Source organism: Mus musculus, chromosome 4 (genome assembly GCF_000001635.26).
Source record: "Mus musculus strain C57BL/6J chromosome 4, GRCm38.p6 C57BL/6J".
NCBI lineage: Eukaryota > Metazoa > Chordata > Mammalia > Rodentia > Muridae > Mus > Mus musculus.
Genome location: NC_000070.6, coordinates 154,604,245 through 154,623,421, shown reverse-complemented (window position 1 = coordinate 154,623,421; position 19,177 = coordinate 154,604,245). Strand labels below are relative to the sequence as shown.

Here is a 19,177-nt window from a genome sequence, read left to right as displayed (position 1 = left end):
TTGATCAGTGCTTGTCCTCGGGTGCCAGGTTGTCATTGTTAGTAGCTATTTTGGCTTTCTGGAACACTCTTTGGCTAAGGGGAGGTATGTGTGTGTCTGTGTGTCTGTGTGTATATGAGACTGTGACTGTGTGTGTTTGTCTGACTGTGTGAGTTTGTGTGTGTGAGAGAGTGTGAGTGTCTGAGAGTGTTTGTGTGAGAGTGTATATGTGTATGACTGTGTGTGTGAGACTGCGTATGAGTGTTTGTGTGAGTGTGTGACTATATGTGTTTGACTGTCTGTGTATGTGACTATGTGTGTGTTTGTGTGAGTGTGTATTTGTTTGACAGCATGAGTGTATGACTGTGTGTGTGTTGGTGTGAGTGTGTGTGTATTTGCATGTGTCTGTGTGTGACTGACTCTGTGACTCTGTATATGTGTGTATGCATGTGGGTAGACAGAATTGGGGTACCTCCCTGAATTTCACGTCCATGCTAACACACATGTGCAAGAGCACTTGGTGAGTAGAGTTCAAAGAACAGAGACACACTGAGTCTCCAGAACCATCCCATGAGGGGTGATCTGCTGGCTGATGCTTAGAAACCCAATGTCCTGTGCCTGTGTTAGCTCGGCTCTGGCATGGAAGGAGACATTGGAAGGCCACCATTCATGCTGTGGACAGTTGGCATGAGTGTGGGGCTGGCAGGAAAGGCATCACTGTTGGATTGGGATCCATCCCAGACAAGGTTCTTCATGCTTCCACAGAAGACCATGGGTACCGTGTCAGCCTTTTGCTGAGGTACAGCAGTTTCTCGGGGACACCCGGTACCAGGGCAGATACCACTGAGTCAGAAAGGAGGTGGCCTTTAGCATCCCTGAGAGGAGGAGCAGGGCCCAAAGCTCTAGGCCTGCATCCTTCCTTCAGGGGTCACTTGTCATCTGTGTTCCAAGGGCTCAGGAGGTATGTTTTGCTGGTGTTGCCTCTGTCCCTCCAGTCTCCCTCCTGGGCTTGTGTCATGTGTGTCAGGCTTACTATCTCCTTGGCAGTCAGTTTGTGTTCACACTTGTGCACACTTGTGAATGCTTGTACATGTGAGACACATGCCAGCACATGCATTCACTACTGTGACGAATGCAAGGCACAGCCATGCACATAATGCTCAGAGTACCTTACAGAGACACAATGGCGTGAACCTGATGCGGGAGACCATTCTGTCAAATGTACAGGGTTATTGTTCAGGGAGGGTCAGCCATTCCCAGGGTCTCTATACCCGCGAGGCTGTGGACAGAGCAAGAGGAGCTTCCTGAGGGAGAAGGTGTTGGCATTTGTTGGGACATGATACGGGCCTTTCCCTCCTTTTTTCCTCCTCTCATTACAGGGACCATGGTCTTGGGGAGGCTGGTTTGTCGAGGGGGGCTGTCCTCCTCAATCATAGACCGCTAGATCTGGTGTCAGACAGACCAAGCAGAGCACGGGGGTTGCCTCTGACCCTTTCAAAGGGATATTCGATCTGAACCCTGGGGCCCAGTAAGAAGATTCCAGCAAACCCAAAGACTCCAGGCTGGAGAAAGCACTTTCCAGTGTCCAGACTCTGGCACGAGGCCCTTTGTGGGATTATCTGCCCCCCTGGGAGGCACGGAATGCCAGGGTGAGGGGCCATGGCAATGGAGAGCTGTGCAGGCTGCCGATAAAGCAGGCTGCTTTCTGTGGCTGCTCTGTCTCCGAAACCTGAGGTGCAGCCCCAGAACGGAGGCCACTGTCCCAGGACATTTGAGCCAGGGAGGCACCGACCACTCTGCACTTGCTCTTGGGAATTTGATTTGAAGCCACATCTGCCTCTACCCAAGGCTCTTGCCACCTGGAAAAAAAATGGTAGAAAGAGATCCAGACACACACACACACACACACACACACACATACACACACACACACACACACACACACACACACACACACACACACACACCAGCAGAACTTCACGTGATCACTGCCTCGGACCTCTCCTGGGGCATTTGAGCTGGGCTTGGTGGAGGGTGGACACGGTGGCCAGAGTGGGCCTATTCTTAAACTGGGGTTGGGAAGCCTAAGGGTTCCTGGGTCAAGGATGCTGAGTGGAGAGGGGGCTTATGGGTCTTTGCCCATCAGGCTTCAGGTGCTGTTCGGAGCTGTTCCTGGGAGTTGGTCCACATCCGCCCCTGTTCTTTATCCCTTCATATTTGTCAGGGGTAGCTTAAGGCATATGTAACCCCCACAAGGCTGGTGCTCAGGACCCATCTAATCTATCTGGACATGCTTGTGTGGTGGATCCTCAGGAAGAGAGGTGTTGCTGAGCCACCTGCATGCTTTGTCAGAAACTGAGAGGTGCTCTGAGCCTGGTAAAGATACAGTAACCAGGCCTCCCTGGACCAGAATCATCTTTAGTTAAGAAAGTAGCTTTGTCTTACTGCCAGCAGGACCTGGGAATACCACAGAGGCATGGCTTTCACACTCAGAGTGGCTACAAACCACAGTGGAGGACTCCTGGGACACCCCCCCACCCCCAGACCACAGAGCATCTGCTCTCAGAGTATTGCTGACAGTATACATGCATGCAGTGTAGGCTTGGGACTCAGGCGCAGTGGCTGCGATCCGGACACATCCTGTTTTAAGCTATGTACCCCAGGAAACGAGCCCCCAAATCTCCATCTTCCCAAAGAGTGACACACCTCATGAGCTTGCCTCAAGGCGGTTCCGGTCAACATCTTGTTCAAGTCAAGGGCTTGCTCTTCTCCTGGAAGCCATGATGGAAGGAAGATTCAGCAGGTGCTCTCTAGTTGTCTGACTTGACCTTTGAGGTCTGAGAGGGGGCAGGGGACAGAAGGTCTTGGGTCAGATCCCTTCTTCCAAAGACCACCGGAGCCTCACACGCCCATTGTGGCCTCAGGTGTTGCTTTCTGGTTGTGTGTCTGTGCTTCACCAAGTGCATGGACACCAGCCACCAGGACCTGGTGACAGGCATGTGACCTCTGTGGAAGGTGACAGGGGGCCTTCTGCTGAGGTGTCTCCTCTGGCTCACACATCAGGCTCCATTGCTCTAGGGCAGAAAGATGGGTGGGAGCCTGGTATCTCTGCCGGGCACTTGATTACTTTTTTTATTATGCCTAAGATGCTTGCCTGAGAAAGGGTCCTGTGCTGTCCCAGCCATGGCCTACTGCAACTCCATTTGCTGTCACCTGTTCAGATCCTAGGCTCTTGTGTCCCCACCTGCAGTTGCCGTTGAAGGCCAAGGTTTCGTTGTCTCCAGCTCTGTTCCAGGATGAAGGGAGGAACCCTGACATCCCCAGTCAGGACAGTAGCCTGGCTTCTGTCAGACATTTTCAGTCTACACAGGAGACTCTAAGCTAGCTGCGGTTGTGGGCACGCTTACTTCTCTGGCCCCCTTTCCTCCCTCCTCGCCTGCCTCTTTACCAGATCGTTCCCTGAGCTGGGCATGCGCAGCAGCGGCAGCTGTGGATGAATGAAAGTCTCTCAGGGCTGTGATGCGTACAAAGTGGGCACCTGATAAACCCAAGTTCAGGGTCCCAGTCCTCTACTTTGGGACCCTTTGAGTGTTTTTTTTTCCCCAACTACTGTTTCTTCTGCAGTGACTCAATTATTTGAAACTGGGGGATAACTCTTGGCTCAATCCGTCAGTGTTTGTTTTCCTTATTTCTATGAGTTATGGCTGTTAATTAGTCAAGAGCTCTGTAGAAATACGTCAGCCTTGGAGATTTCCACAAAAATGGGGGGTGGGTGGGGGTGGGAATCTTTCCGAAATTTCCAGGAGCAAGGCTATTAAGTAGTGGAATTCTTCGAGATAGATAGGGCATCGTTCATCTTCAGGGACAGGGGCTTTTAAAGGAGGAAGAGGAAAATCTGAAATCCAAAGTAGTTCTCATGCCAGTACCCGTGTGCTTGTATGGGAAAGCAAAAACTACCCCTGAAATACAGATAACGTTTCTGTCCTTCGTCTTGAAAGCTCTGGTTTCTTGTTGGATGATCTTGCACTCTGGGTGGGTGTCGGCCAGCCAGCCCCTCCTAGAGCTGTGAGCCCAGGCAGGTGAAGAGAGCGTGGATGGCTGGCAGCAGAGGGCACTCGGTTGAGCCAGGCCTGGAAATAAACTTCCCATCTTAGGGTCAGGTCAGCGGACTCTGCTAATGCTCCCCAGGTAACTCAACCACAGATGAGGAAATTCACATTTCTGGGGTTTCTGAGAGGCAGTTTGTAGGTCAGAGATGACCAGTTTTGATTCCTTTGAATGCACGCATGCGCGTGTGGGTATGCGCGCGCATGCGTGCTTGTGTGGATCCTTAGTCTCGAACATCCAGTAAGCCCAGTTTCTTTTCTTTTCTTTTTTCTTTTTGGTTTTTTTTTTGAGACAGGGTTTCTCTGTATAGCCCTGACTGTCCTGGAACTCACTTTGTAGACCAGGCTAGCCTCGAACTCAGAAATCCGCCTCTCTCTGCCTCTCCCAAGTGCTAGGATTAAAGGCGTGCGCCACCACCACCCGGCAATAAGCCCGGTTTCTTGAACATTGTAAGCTTAACATTTCTAAGCATCATATGAAATGCTCAGTGGTGGTTGCCACCTTTTCCAGAAGCCATCTTTTGATTGTGTAACCGTTTATTTGGTTTGCTCGCTTGTTTATTTATCGAGTGACCTTCAGATGCCCTTGGAAAAGTCTCTGGTTATTGGTAAATCATTTTCCCCCCTGGAAGTCCTATGCATTGCTGTAGTCTGGGTATATCCTCCAGTTTGAGGATTAGACTGAATTCCTTCTTGGGACACCTACTTTCCTTCCCCCGCCCTCACACTTTCCTGCTCCCTTTCCCCTCCCCCGCCCCCCATTCTTTCTGTTGTTCTGATTCAGTTTGGTAATGTCTCTCTCACCTCCCAAAGCCCGCAGTGTGGGGATCTATGAGCTCCTGCTCCCCAACAGTATTGTCTGCTTTATGGTTCTTCCCGCCCCCCCCCCCCTGCTGTGTTACTTGACCTCAGCCATGGCACAGCAAGTGTGTGCTGGAGTTTGAGTTGAGAAATCTCTTCCTGGAGGCAGAGGTGGGGTTCTCTGGAGGCTCAATTCAGGCAGGAGCAAGGGGCCTGAGTCACTGGGCTCCGTCCCGAAACCAGTAAGGAACCCCTACCACCTTTCCACATCACCGTGCCAAGTCAGAGAAAGGGGCCTGACTCTGAGCAACCCACAAGAGCAGAAAAACCCAGCAGGCTTCTCAAGCCTGTGTGTTCTTTGTGTGTTTGACCCTCTGGCGGGGTAGCCCAGCATGTGGAAGGGAAATGTAGCAGGGGGGTTTCCTTCCTCTGCTTCTTCAGGGGTAAGAAAGGACAGAGAAAAACATGGAAGCTGAGGCCAGTAGTACCTTTCTGCTGCCTTCTAAGTCCTGTTGGAGTGGGGGGAGCAGGCAGCTCTGTAGCTCTTCACTACAGAGATAGATAGATAGATAGAGAGAGAGAGAGAGAGAGAGAGATGGCGGCCACCCCCTCCCCTGCCTTGCTTCCTCTTCTTCCCTACTCACAGGGGATTGATACATTTTCTAATTCAAAACCCCAAGTCCTCTCCTGGAAATACTTGGAAATTCGGGTACTCCTAAGAATGGCCTGCCCAGCCACTAGCCACCCACTTGCCAAGGGAATTCGTCAGCCTGGCTGGCTAGAGGAGGAGTGGCTTCTGGTTAGCGCTGGAACTACCTGCTAGCTGGTTCCTGGCTAAGCCTTGCCAAGCCTGAGCGTGGACCCTATTCAGCGCTGAAGCCATGGACGGACACTACAGTTGCTTTCCTGGGGCTGGAATCAAGCTGTTGTTGAAAGATGCCAGGCCATCTACCTGGAGGGGTGGATGCCCGTCAGCATGGCAGTCTGTTGTGTGCTTGTTGAGGGAAAATTAAACCCTGCCACAGTGTCTCTAGTCCATAAAATGCATCTTGTTCAGTTGGCCTTTTTGTGGGATTGGCTTCCTCATTTGAACAGAAGCATTCCTGTGGATGTGGGGCTCCTTGGTGGCTTGGTCGGGGGTAGGTAACACCATTGAAGTGTGTGACTGAACCTCTATTGTCCCCGGTGAATTCCCCACCCCTCAAGTCCCCCAGATTCAGGACATGTGCATGAAGCTCAACTCTGCCCACCTTCTCTGTGCTTTTTCCCGTTTAGTCAAAAGCCCAGAGCATACTGGCTGCAGCGTCATTTAAAGCTAACCCATCGGACATATGCTCCATACCCTCTGTGACCCAGCACCTCATCCCGATTCTCTTGTTTGCTTGTTTATTCAGCAGCTGCTGAGGACTCTCCCCTCAAAATCCAGCCTCCCCCACCTTCCACACATATAAATGAGGTGTAAACACTCCGAATTTAGGGCTGAGGAAATGGTTCCCTTGGTAAAGTACTCACCCTGGCAGATGGTAGGACCTCAGTGTGGACTGCCAAGCCCCATGTGAAGAAACCTGGAATGGCAGGAGCAATCCTAACCCAGGGAAGGCAGCGACAACAGGGTCAGCAGAGCTTGCTGGCTATCCAACCTAGCTGAACTCGTCAACTCCAGGTTCAGTGAGAGACCCTGCCTCAAAAAATGAGAGCAAAAGAAGACCCCGCGGATGTGGTCCTACATGAAATACACACTTGTACACACACCAACACATGTACACACATACCACATGAGTACATACACGCAGAGCCAAAACAAAAACAAACAGAAAACAGAACAAAAAGATGAAACCTCATAACGAAACAAAGCAAACAACAATAACAACAAAACCCAGTTTGTGTTCAGTGGTTAGGCAAACCCAAGACTTGGGGGTAGGGGGCTGCCCCAGTCTGTGACACTGGGTGAGAAACCTGATTTTACACCAACCACTACTCTTTGGAAGTACTGCCAGTCCCACTTAACTCTGCTCACTTGTCTCATGGGGCAGGAGGGAAGAATACGTACCATTCAGGGTTACCTACCATTCAGGGTTACAGGAATCTCTCATCTCACAAACTCAGCCCAGGACTGACAGCCAAAGTGCGGGGTGAAGTTAGGGACTGTGGTATCCCCCGGGAGCTGAGGCCCCTCTGACAGAGTCCAGTTGCCAGAGTCTAGTGCCAGGTCTTGGCACACGAGTGTCTTCCCAGGTTGGGCCAAAGGTAGCCTAGGGCTCTAAAGTTGGTCTGCATGTCCTGTCTTCACCTGTGGACTTGCTTCTGCTAGCTGGGTCCTTGACGTCCCTGCTCAGCCCAGGTAAGGTAACACTAACGGTTGCCCTACTTGATCATGGCCATTGATTACCCTCTCACTGAGAACGCTTGCAAACCTGGTTCCACCTCGGATGGGTTTAGGTGAGGCTACTTCTGTATCAACTCTGCCTGGATAAGAGATATGTGCACCTCAGTATTTTCCTTTATGCTGTTCTTGTCCACATGTTGGGGAAACAATTCTCTTTTTTTCTTAAAAGACCAGAGTCCTATAGTTCCCCTGAGGTGTGTGTGTCCCCTCTAGGAGATCAGGCACCCACTCTGAGTCTCAGCCCTCGACTGTGACACAGAGCTACCATCAGATATCCCAAACCCAGCTTAGCTGCCCCCACACTGATTCCAAAGCCCCCTTCTGTCACTACCTGGGAGCCCTTTGGCTTTGGACTTCCTGAACACACGTGAAAGCTGGCGAGATCTTTCTTTGGGGCCCAAGAAGAAAAAGCAGATGTCTGTTCAGATGGCAGAAATGGCCGAAGTTACCTTGTTACTGGTGAGCGCCTAGACTTTTGGAACCTGCTCCCGAGCTTGTGAGTGGGGCAGAGGGTCCCTGAGCATAGCCCCTGGAGAGACTGTGAGGAGAAGTGTCAGCTTCAAAGAGCAAACACAACCAGTTTTCAAGCCCATATCTTGTAGGTGCCACAGGTTGAAGTTACCCTGTAGGTTGGGGCATGGAGAAGCTTCAGGCTCTGGACAAGACAGATGTTTATTCTTTTTGCTTTTCCATGTAGCCCTGGCTGTCCTAGAACTCTCTGTAGGCCAGGCTGGCCTTGAACTCACAGAGATCCACCTGCCTCTGCTACCTGAGTGCTGGGATCAAAGGTGTGTGCCACCACCGCCTGCCTGACTTGTGTTCTCTGTCTCTGTGGTAGAATATACCGTTTGGTATATTTCTAACACCCACTGTCTGTGACCACTGAGTAGACCATAGTCCCCCAGGACTGCTTGTACCTGGTGAGGGGCATGTCTGCCTGCTGGCTGGGCGGCTCCTGTTTGGTAAGAGTTGCTATACTTCCAGTTCTCACTGCTCTAAGCGTGGGGACCCGAGTGGGAGCAGAAGCTATTTCTACTAATCTCAAAGAGTTCTAAGGCCTCAAGCCCAGAGCACCAGTGTGGTCTGACTTATATCGTGGGTAAATGCACAGAAGACTGAGCTGCTGTGCGACATCTGCCCACGGCTCTCCATGGCCTGGATAGCAGTCTCTCCTGGAACTCACTGCCCACTCCCTGGTAGCCAGGAAGCAAAGAGTTTATTGATCCTCCCGTTCTGACCAGTACAGGGGACTCTCACCTTCTAACGACTCCTTCTCACCCCACTTTCCCAAGGCCCTGCTAGCTGACATCAAGAGTTGAGTTCAGACGAGCCCAGTGTGAAGAGCTGAATTTATAATAGCCCATTAGGGTCCAAGCCTGGCACTGTCTGGTCTGGGGAATATTTTAAAGCACAGACAAGTGCTTCACGTCTGCTGAACTCTGCATACGCTTGAGGTGTGCTCTACACGGCCACATAGGTAGAAGGGCAGACCTGAAGCAGAGAATCTACTCAGTTAACCGGATAATCCATGTGGGACCCTGGAGGTGCTCTGAGGAAGCAGGTAAGATGTGAGGTGGTCCAGACAGAGCAGTGCTCAGGCGTCCAGGCATCCTGTCCTTCCTTGTGTCTCAGCATCTCCAGGTGGCCACAGATACCCAGATCAGAGGGAATGAACATCTGCATTTGACAGCTGTGTTTCTGCAGAGAGGAGGGCTGTCCCTGCCCTCCTAGGAAGAGGTGATCTAGGCTTCTGTAGGGAACAGGGCCCTACCCATACCCAAGCAGGGGTCCCAGAGTGCAGACTGAAGGATTGAGTGCTCACAGGAGAGCGTGTAGGGGGCCAGGCCTGTGTACCCCAACACACCTAAGCAGAGAGAAGGTGAGACAGGGAAGGATTCCCTGCCGGCTTTCACGGAGCTCCCAAGAACTTTGTAGAAGAAGGTCACCCCAGGTTTGTGGATTTCTGTGGTCCTGTGGCCAGGTGCCGTGTTTCGGGAAGTGCCAAGCAGAAGTGGAGACTTCTGGCTAGTGACTTTGGTCTGGAGAGAGTGGTGGCTGCAGTCGGTGTGGTCTGTGGCTGCTGGTGACCCAGAAAATGAACACTTGAGGGTGCAGGGTGCAGGGTGGCTGGCTGCTATGTCAGACTGCCGGACTGGGGAATTCTGAGAAGATAGAAGCCAGCGGGCCATAAAGGCAGAAATGGGGAGCTGGGTGGGGCTGGGGCAAGAGGCTACACACAGAACGGAGAGAAAAGGGCTCAAATCTGTATACAGCATGGCTGAGCTGCTGCTATGCAGAAGAGAGGGCTCTCTGAGTCAGTGGTGGGTCCCAAGCTCCCCACTCTAGACCTTTAGGAAAGGACCTACATTCCTTAGTATGGTGTTGGAACCCGGTTTGGCAGAGGTTTATTGTGAAAGCAGGCATGTCCGGGAGAGCAGGCTTTTGGTCCCCTTGAGACTCAGTGTTGAGCCTGGGACGCTATAGTACTTGCCTGTCACTTCCCCTGGGTCATCCAGAGCTGTGATGGGAAGGTGACTTCCACACTGGGGAAACACGGAGGGAGAACACTTTGCTTATTGGTATTAAGAGACTCATTTGGTTGGAAAACATGGGCCGTCCCCTGAGCTCTGGACGACATAGGCTGTTTCAGTTTAAATGAGCAGATCTGCCCAGAGGCTCATGGTTTCTGGGATTTGGTGTAACTGGGAGGTCAGGGTCTTACGAGACCCTGTTGTTGGTGCCAAGCGGGCTCTAGGCAGTCAGCCTTGAGTCTGGGAAGGAGTCAGGATTCTCTTCTGCGTCTTCCCTCCTGTGGATTGGGCCTTGGGGGTCAGAGACCTCGGGCTTTCCATCCAGCACCTTCTGCAGCAAAGGAATACCAGGACAGAGGTAAGGCTGTTGGTCAGCACTGCTGGCTGTCCTCCGACTCTTTAAATTCCTTTCCACAATGCCATGAAATTCCCAGACCCTGTCTTCTGCCCTCACTCTCTCCAGACATGGCTGACCTTGGCACCCAAGGCACTGACCCAGACCAGTTCTCACTGCCCAGCCTGGCTAAGTAAGGAGACCCTCATACACTGGGTGGATGTAGTGGCCATTCCCGGTTGTCACCTTGACTATATCTAGAATGAACTATGACCCAATATTAAAAGGCTCACCTGTGATCCAGATCCTGAGTCTGGAAGACACAAGTTTCTGATCTGGATCTTGGCATGGAGATCTTGAGGAATAGTGGCATGAAAACCTGAGGTGTACTCAGGTGAGGTAGTACATTGCCTTTAATCCCTAGAGACTGACACAAGGAGATCTCTGAGTTCAAGGTCAGCCTGAGACAAGCAAGTCCCAGATCACGGAGTGATGGTACACACCTTTAATCTGAGACACACCTTCTGCTGACAGCCTTCATAAGGATATTGAAAGAAGAAAGACTCGTCTTTGCCTGCTTGCCCTGTGGGACTGAGCAACTGCTAGATCCTTAGACTTCCATCCACAGTTGCTGCTGACCATTGTTGAAAGTTAGACTACACACTGTAAGTCATCAAGAAATTCCCTTACTATATAGAGACTACCCATAAGTTCTGTGACTCTAGAGAACCCTGACTAATAGAGTGGAGGAAGCTTAAGCGTCCCTTTCCACGGCTTGCCCAGAGTTGCTGATGGAGGCAGTTCAGTAGCTGGCTGGGTTTGGCATCTGGGGTTGTGGAGAAGGGCTGGTAGTCACTTTAACTGATTAAAAGTTATTTGGGGGGTATATCTGAGGCTCTCTGCATCCTGGCCTCAGTTTCCCCTCAGTGAACATAGGATGGTAGTATCTTTTCATAGGGTGAGGAGTTCACACTCTTGAGTAAACAGAAACCAATTGAAGGAGTGAAGCAGGCCTGTTCTCCAGGGAGAGGAGGGAGATGGTGGAACTGAGGGACAGTCAGGGGAGATGGCATATGGTAAGACTGGGCTGACTGGCTTCTAGGGTCTGCTTACCATTCAAGGTAGGCATGACGGCTGACCAGGACAGCCTCGAAGACAGTCCCAGGGGTGAACTTTAAGGTTTCTGCTCAGCATGTGGGTTTGGCCTCATCCAGATAGGCCAGGGACCCCTGTGTGCTATAGACAGCTTTGAACTTAGGTGAGGGAGGCAGGGATGCTTTGGGGGTCTGCTCAGGGCTTTGTCCAGGCCCCATCTTCACTGTAGGACCCTGATCACTGTAGCTGATTTCACTACCCAGTGGGTTCAGTGGACCCTGCAGGGGTGGGCTCTTCTCTCACTTTCTCCAGCATACAGAGAGTTTAGCATCTTCTGGCTCAGGATGTCTACCATCCCGCAGAACTATGGGAATTGCCTGCCCCCTCACTGCCCTTCAGCCAATGTGTCTGGGGGTATGCAGTGGGCCCCTAGAAAGTCCCAGCTCCCTCAGAATTCTGAAAGGAAGGGACAGCAGCTCCCTGCCACCTCTCTGGTGCCTCTACTTGGGTTCTCACCACAGTCCCTGTTTGGAGGTTCCCACGCTGTGGCCTCCTCCCTGTCTGACCTCCCTAGCCCAGACCCCCAGCTTCCTTCTCAGCTCCCACTCAGCTTTCTCAGAGTCCCTGGAGCCCCTGTCTGCCTTGCCTCTGCAGAGCTCTGGCCAAATTGGAACCACTGGGAAAGAATGAGGTCATGGGAGGGGCGGCTGGTCGTGCGTGCAGGCCAGAGGGTCTGTTTTTAGAACCTGTACCTCTTGGCTGAAGCTAGAAAAAAAAAAAAAACTCACAAGGCCAGAGCTTCCCCTCTGCACAGCCCTGTTCCTTTTTTGACACATGGGCACCTGCCTTACCCAACCCCAGGTTCAGGGCTTGTCGTGAGTTCCCTTCGGCCCCTTGGAGCCGTCACGGGGAAAGCCGACAGGCCGAGGAACAGGGACTCTCCCTCTCCTGGACCTTGGTCACAGGACTGGCTGCTCTCGGGAGCTTCCAGAACAGTGCAAATGGTGAATGGGCTGTGTGTGTGCCTGGAGATCAAGGTGGGTGTGCCTTTGGCTTTGATTTTCCCCATTTTCCCTGACAGGCCTTCTAGAAGCTTCCAGAGGAGCCTCTTGAGTTTTCATGCTATGTCCCTTGCCCAGTACCCTCACTGAGGTGTCTGTCTTGACTGTGGGAATAGCTGCAGTAAGGCCCCTTGGCCTTTAGATGTTGTCTAATCCCTGACCTGTTTTTCACATTTTCCTGTGTGTGAATGGTGTGTATATATGGATGTGTGTGTTTGTATGTATGTATACATGTGTGTATGTGTATTTATGTGTGCATGCAGGTGTAAATATGTGTATGTATGTGTATATGTATGTATATGTGTATGGATGAGTGCTAAGTGTGTATATATGTGTGTGGATGAGTGTGTGTATATATGTTTGTGTGTGTATATATGTGAATGTATATGCATATGTGTGTTTATATGTGTGTATATATATGCATGTACACATGCATGTGTGTATATGTTTATATGTATGTATGTATATGTATGTATGTGTGCATGTTTGTGTGTATATGTATGCATGTGTGTATGCATGTTTGCATGTATATGTATGCATGTATGTGTGTATTTGCATATATATGCATATGTATGTATGCATGTGTGCATGTATGTGTATATATGTATATGTGTGCTTATATGTGTGTGTATATGTATGCATGTACATATGCATGTATGTGTGTATGTATGCATGTATATGTATGTATATGTGTGTGTAGTGTATGTGTGTGTATTATCTTTGCTCCCTTGAGGTCTTCTTTCCAAGAATGTACTTTTTGGGTGATAGGTACAGTATCAGCATTTGGGATATATGCTTAGGATGTGTGTGCCCTTTGGCAATAGTAAATTGAAACTGAGGCAGAAAGCAGACCCATTTCTCAGGTAAAGAAGAGTCATTCAGAGAACTCCCGCCCAAGTTGCTGAGGTCAGAAAGGGCCAGGGGCAGGACTGGAGACCCTTCCCGTGAGTCGAGGAAGACATCAAGGCTCCACATCGGAAGGGCTTCAGGTGCTTTGAGCTCTTCGCTGGTTATGTTACCTTGGACATCGTTCCTGACCTCTCAGAGTGAATGATGTCCACCTGGTGGGACTTAGAGGCCATGTGTTCAAGAGGACTGAAGATAACCCAGCATGCTCTGGGCCACTGCCAATGAGCCTTTCCTGATGATAACATCAGTAGTAGACAGGCAGTCATGTCTACGTCCTGGTCTATGTTCCACCTTGGGCAGAGCCAGCTGTACCTCCTACAGATTATTGACTATCAAGTCTGTCTGCTTCTCACCCGATGTGCACAGTGTAAAGTTAAAGCTCAGGGGCCTTTCCAGTGTGCAGAGAGGGCTCTCCAGGCCTAGAAAGCCCCATAGTGACCATATTGAAACCTGACCGTGCCCTGAGTCAGGCTGGACTTTGCTGCTGCTAGAGCACCCCATGAGTGGCTTTAGTGCCTTTCTGCTGGATTCAGGTTCCTAACAGATGCGTGGCTGAGGGGACAGTAAGACCTGCCTAGCCTCAGCTCAGTGGGTCTCTTCAGGGCTGTTGTCCCCCTGAAATGGCTCAGGGGCTGCTGTACAGCTACTTGTACTGCCCACCCTGGACTCCCAGAAACACTTGCTGTGCCTGGGTCAGGGGCATATTTATCACGCTCACTCAAACCTCTTCCCATGTATCTTCCCCTCAGACTCCCTTCTGGAAAGCCCAGACTTGCCAAGAACGGGAGAGGAACCAGACCTCAGAGGGCAGAGTTGTTGCATCATTGAACACAAATGACCTTCCAGGTGGCTAGAAAGATGCTGAAGGGTCTGGCTTCTCCATTGGTTCTCATGGAAGAACCACAGAAGGGAGGTATCTACCCAGAGTGGGTGCCCACACTGACCTTGTAAAAGCTATCTGAGTTTCTAAAGAGAGTAAACTGCTTCTGATACCCCGAGATACCCTGAATCCTAAAGACACCAAGGGGCTACTCAGCTGGTCTCCAAGCCCCTTCCTGCTTACCCATTGGAGCTGACCACTCCGTCACTTATACTCCAGGTTTTTGCTAGCAATGGCAGATTCTGGGCTTTTGTTAGCTTCTTCTCTGTCCTGTGTCTTGGAGAACTGGAGGGAGGAACTGTGTCCCTTCAATGGTGACATTGTCACCGTCCCACGTAAAATGGGATGGAGGGTGTTTAGCGAGTGCACGTTTGAATGTGAAGGGGGTAGAGAAGGAACTGGCTGTCCCTTGATGAGTATGGCGGGTCAGTACCCTGCTGTGACAACCCCCCCCCGCCCCGTCCCCTGTCCCCGGTCCTGTTGGCACACCCAGCATATCAGGAGACATCGTGAACGCAGCTACTTGAGATCCAGGACCTCGTGCAGTAGGAATTCCAAAGTGAGATTTCTCGGGGCTTTCTCTTTGTCCCATGAGGTGATGGACCCAGAAGAAGGCAACTTCATGAGACCTTCTCTGTATAGACTGAGATCTTCTCTGCAGCCCTGGGTCCCCAGAGCTTGCAAAATGCCTTGAAAGTATAGGTAGTGCTGCCCCCTGACCCCACCACAGGGAATCCAAGGAGATAGATCTAGATGTTTCTTGGTTCAATTTCTTTAGTAAACACCTTGATGGGCAGTGGGGGATGGGGGTGGCCCTATGCACTGTAGAGTAATTTACTTGACACTGCGACCCACTCAAAGGGGGGCTAAAAGATCGTAAGCTTCAGTACTGATTCTGCTGTGGCTGTCCCTTGGTAATTCGTGAGGCCCTGAAACGTCTTAAGTACATCTGAGGAGGCACCCCCCCCCCCCACCAACCTCAGACCTCTGAAGCCCCACAGATCTATAACTCAGAAACCTGCCACTGAGTCCAGAGAGAATCCAGGAGCAAGCACTCTTATTCCTGCACCCCAGGTGGATTTGTAGGAAATGGAAACTTCATTTGATGCTTATTCATTTACTTTTTAAGGAGTGAGTGTACATAGGTCTCTCTGTGTAGCCGTGGCTGACCCGGGACTCCTATGTAGAACAGCATGGCTTCAGATTTACAGCGGTTAGCCTGCCTCTGCCTCGTGAGTGCTGGGATTAAAGACAGGCACCACCGGAAGTGGCCTAGTGAATGTTTAAAGAAAGGAACGATGGGGGAGAGATAGAGCAGCAGTTAGGAGCATTTGCTGCCCGTGCAGAGGACTGGGATTTGGTTCCTAGTACCCATACACAACTCTCAACTATGTATAACTTAAGTTCCAGAGGATCTGATGCCCTCTCCTGGTCTTCTTGGGTACTACACACATGCCCCACACATACATGCAGGCAAACACACAAACACATAAAACATTTTAAAAAAAAAAAAAAAGAAGAATCTTAACGAAGAAAGAAAGAAAATCTTCCCACCACCCTCCAAACAAGAGGAAGCAGGTATGTCCTACAGCATGAATAATGGAGGGGAGGCAGGCCAGATAGGGGCCCCTTTCTTTTAACCATGTCTTTACTTTATCATCAGGTTAGTAATGGACCCCATAGGATACAAATGAAGCCAGGAACAGGCAGAAGGCGGTTTGCTTGGGGACTCTAGAAATTATAGCATGCTAGTCCAGTTATGTGGCTCTTTGGAGGGATTCTCCTGGGCTCTCAGACACCAGGGTGCTGCTCTCCTTAACTCTGCCCTGAGGGACCGACCCCTGGCCCGGCGGCAGTCATCTTTGTCCCCAGTAGGAAGGAAAGTTGTGAACTTAGCTTTGCTTTCTTTGTTGTTCTGCCCCACTCTAACTGAGAAGTCTGGGAGACCTAGATAGGACCCAAATACTGGCAGAGGGGCTTCCCCTAAAGCCTTCCTCCATTGCTCTTTGGATCAGGGGCCCAGGCAGTGTTGGCCTTCCTGGTTCCTGTCAGCTCCTGTCTCCAGTTACTTTCTTGGGGGTAGAGTCAGAGGTTGTTCTGTCCCTTAAGCTGGTCCTCCGACTGTCAAGTCATTTAAGGTGTGTGGGGAGAGGGGCCTTTGGTCTTACTCCCTGGCTAGACGGTGGGGGCCAGAACAGGACACCCCTGCCCAATGACTTGGCCTCTGCATCCATTCTCTGGAGGCAGGATGGGTAGACATGTGTGATTGGCCTTTCGAGCATCTTTGCAGGGGCTCTTCAGTCATGTCTGGAGTTTCTGGGGCTAGCTGTGTAGAGAGCTCTTCTTGCCTCTTGGGCAATCAAGGTCAGCTCAGCCGCTCAGTAGGCCTGGACAAGGCTGTGGACAGAAGCAACACCCCTACTTGACCACCAGACTTGATTTTTGCCCTTCCATGGGATAGGCTGAAAGTGGGCTTTGGGCTAGCGTGTCTAACACTTACTATGAGTTGAGCTGTGCAGATCTGAAATCTGAGTCAAACACCTAGCTTCAGGAGTGACCAGTGTGGAGGGAGCCCAGCTGTCCCAGTAAAGGGAAGACTGTCTATGGCAGAAGCAGCTATCCCACGGGAGCCTGAACCCCAGCCTGGAGGAACTTTGGAAGAACGATAGCAAGACAGAACTTTGGGGTTGGCAGACAGGTCAGGGAGCAGTATCATGCCTATATGTCTGACATACTTCCCCTCAATGTGCCCAAACCAGGGTTAGAGCTTGCCAGGGTCCTAAACAGCACCAACTGTTCTCTGGACAAGTTTTTTTGTTTGTTTGTTTGTTTTTTTTGTTTGTTTGTTTGTAAAGAAGCTTTCAGAGAAGAAATTCTGGGATGAGGAGATAGCTCAGTGTGTAAAGCACTTGCCATACAAGCCTGAGGTTCTGAGTTCAGATCCCGAGAACCCGTGAGAAGCCAAGCACTGTAGCACACATCTGGAATCACAGTACTCCCAGGAGAGACAGGAGGCAGTAGAGCCCCTGGACTATGTAGATTTGACAAGAGACCCAGTCTCAAACAAGGGGGAAATTGAGGCCCAGCACCTGAGGATGACCTCTGGCTTCTGACCTTTGACCCCCTCACAGCATACAGGCACACATGAGACACACAGGAAGATTTTTGACAATAAGCTTTATTTGTTTGTTTTAAAGACACTGTTGCTGTCTTCAGACACACCCTAGAGGGCATCAGATCCCATTACAGATGGTTGTGAGCCACCATGTGGTTGCTGGGAATTGAATTTGGGACCTTTGGAAGAGCAGTCAGTGCTCTTAATGGCTGAGCCAGCTCTCCAGCTCTGTAGAAAGATTTTCAAAGAGAGGAAACCCCTGTTTTCTCCCAAATATATGCTTTATCAAACAAAACTCCCACTCTTTGTACTTGGACCCTCTTTCATGGTTTTAGATTTTAGAGTGGAAGGCTTTCCTTTATGGCAGCTAAGTGGAGAGATCTCAGACTTGGTCTCTCCAGTCCTACAGGGTGGTTGGTGACCAGTGCAGACCTCGGTCTTCCCACTGGTGTGGACAGCTTAAGATTCTGCTTTTCTGACATGAACAGGGCTGAGTGTGAACCCCACAAGTTGCCTCTGAGAGGCAGCTGCCAAGTCAAATCCTAGTGTATCTGGGGATGGAATGAGGTCCTCGCAGCCGGCTTCAGAATTGACTTATGCTCAGAGACAAGGTTGTGAAGGGGAGGGAGGAGCTATAGGGGCAGCTAGGCAGGTGCATCTGTCTTTGGGGGAGGGATTCAGGTTTGATTTAGAGTCATCCTTTGGAGTTGCCTTTCCCTGTGATAATATGAACAGGCTCTAGCTCATCAGCTGCTTTGGTTTCTGTAGGCAGGTTCCTTAATGTGTCCCTCTGGCCCCAAGGATTGGCCGTTCCTACATCACTGGTCAGAGCCCAATCCAGGAGGTCGGATTTTCAGGGCTTGAGTCTGTGAGCTGAGCCTGCTGGCAGCAGAAGTGGACTATGGGGCTCTGCAGGGCATGTTTCAGGGGCCCATGTAGGGACTGTGTGCAGAGCCTTGCAGGCAGATGAGTAGGAGGAGAGCGGTCTACAGAGGCTGGATCCGGGAGATCCATGGGTTGAACGTCCCGTGGGCTGCAAGCATGTGGTGAAGGAGAGCTGGTGCTCAGGACAGATGGCAATAGAGACTATAAACTCCAAGTGGAAACTGAGTCACACCAGCAGTGCGTGTGGCTCCCACATGCTCTCCACAATTACTTCTGCGGAAACTAGCAGACAGCGTGGAGCCTTGACGATGGATTGCCCGTGCTTCTGTAGACCGGTTGCCACTCTCCCTCCATGAACAAGTCCTCCACAGGGGTCCTAAAGTATCACATGGGCCTTGGAGAACTAGATCATATTTTCCTGTGAGACCCTCAGAACTGTCTCCCCCACCTCCTTCCGTGTTCTTGGATCCCATTTCGCTGCAAGGAATAAGATGCCTCTTGGGATATTTCTGGGCTGGAAAGGTAGATGTGCATCTCTCTGTGGAGTGTCGATTGCTTTTCTTCAGGCGTCCATGGTAGACTCTGCACATCTGAGGCCTTGGCTGAAGTACCCCTGGGTTGTAGTAGGTGGAGAGAAGAAAATCACTGTGGTGACAGAGGTCACAGAGACTCCGCTGACACCCCTTCGGGAGGTGAAGTCCAAGACGTGAGGGCCAAGAGGAGGGTTAGCTTCAAGATATCTAGTCACCTGCCTGACATTCTGACGTCACTTCATGGAGGGGGGCAAGGGGATGGGACAGGTGACGTCTTAAACAGTGGAAGCTCCTGCTCTATCATGGGAGATGTAATTGGAGTTGAGGGACATGACTCTGTCTCCTGGCTGGCACCTTGTGAGGCACAGGGGACCTCCTTGCTGTGCCCCTTGATATGCTGAGATGAGATAGCTCTCTCCTCCCCACAGCCCTGGGCGGAGGAGCAAGCACTTCCTTGAGAGATAGTGGCTTCCATCCAACGCGCACCTCGGCTAATCGGCAGCCATCGTGGGAAAGCTGCGATGAGGGCCGAGAAGCAGCGCATTGTCTGGGTGAGATTAAA

At 51.0% G+C, this 19,177-nt stretch overlaps 1 protein-coding gene and 1 long non-coding RNA gene across 10 annotated transcripts in view; one reads left to right on the top strand and one right to left on the bottom strand.

Annotated features, from left to right (window-relative positions):
• Positions 1 to 19,177, top strand: part of Prdm16 (PR domain containing 16) — a 321,239-nt gene that overhangs the window by 13,939 nt on the left and 288,123 nt on the right. The gene's annotated exons all lie outside the window — the stretch shown is intronic.
• Positions 383 to 4,264, bottom strand: Gm52689. The gene is made up of 3 exons (XR_003955187.1): positions 3,428 to 4,264; positions 2,686 to 2,816; positions 383 to 1,838 (listed from the first exon to the last, which is right to left on the bottom strand). It is a non-coding gene; the product is annotated as a predicted gene, 52689 (long non-coding RNA).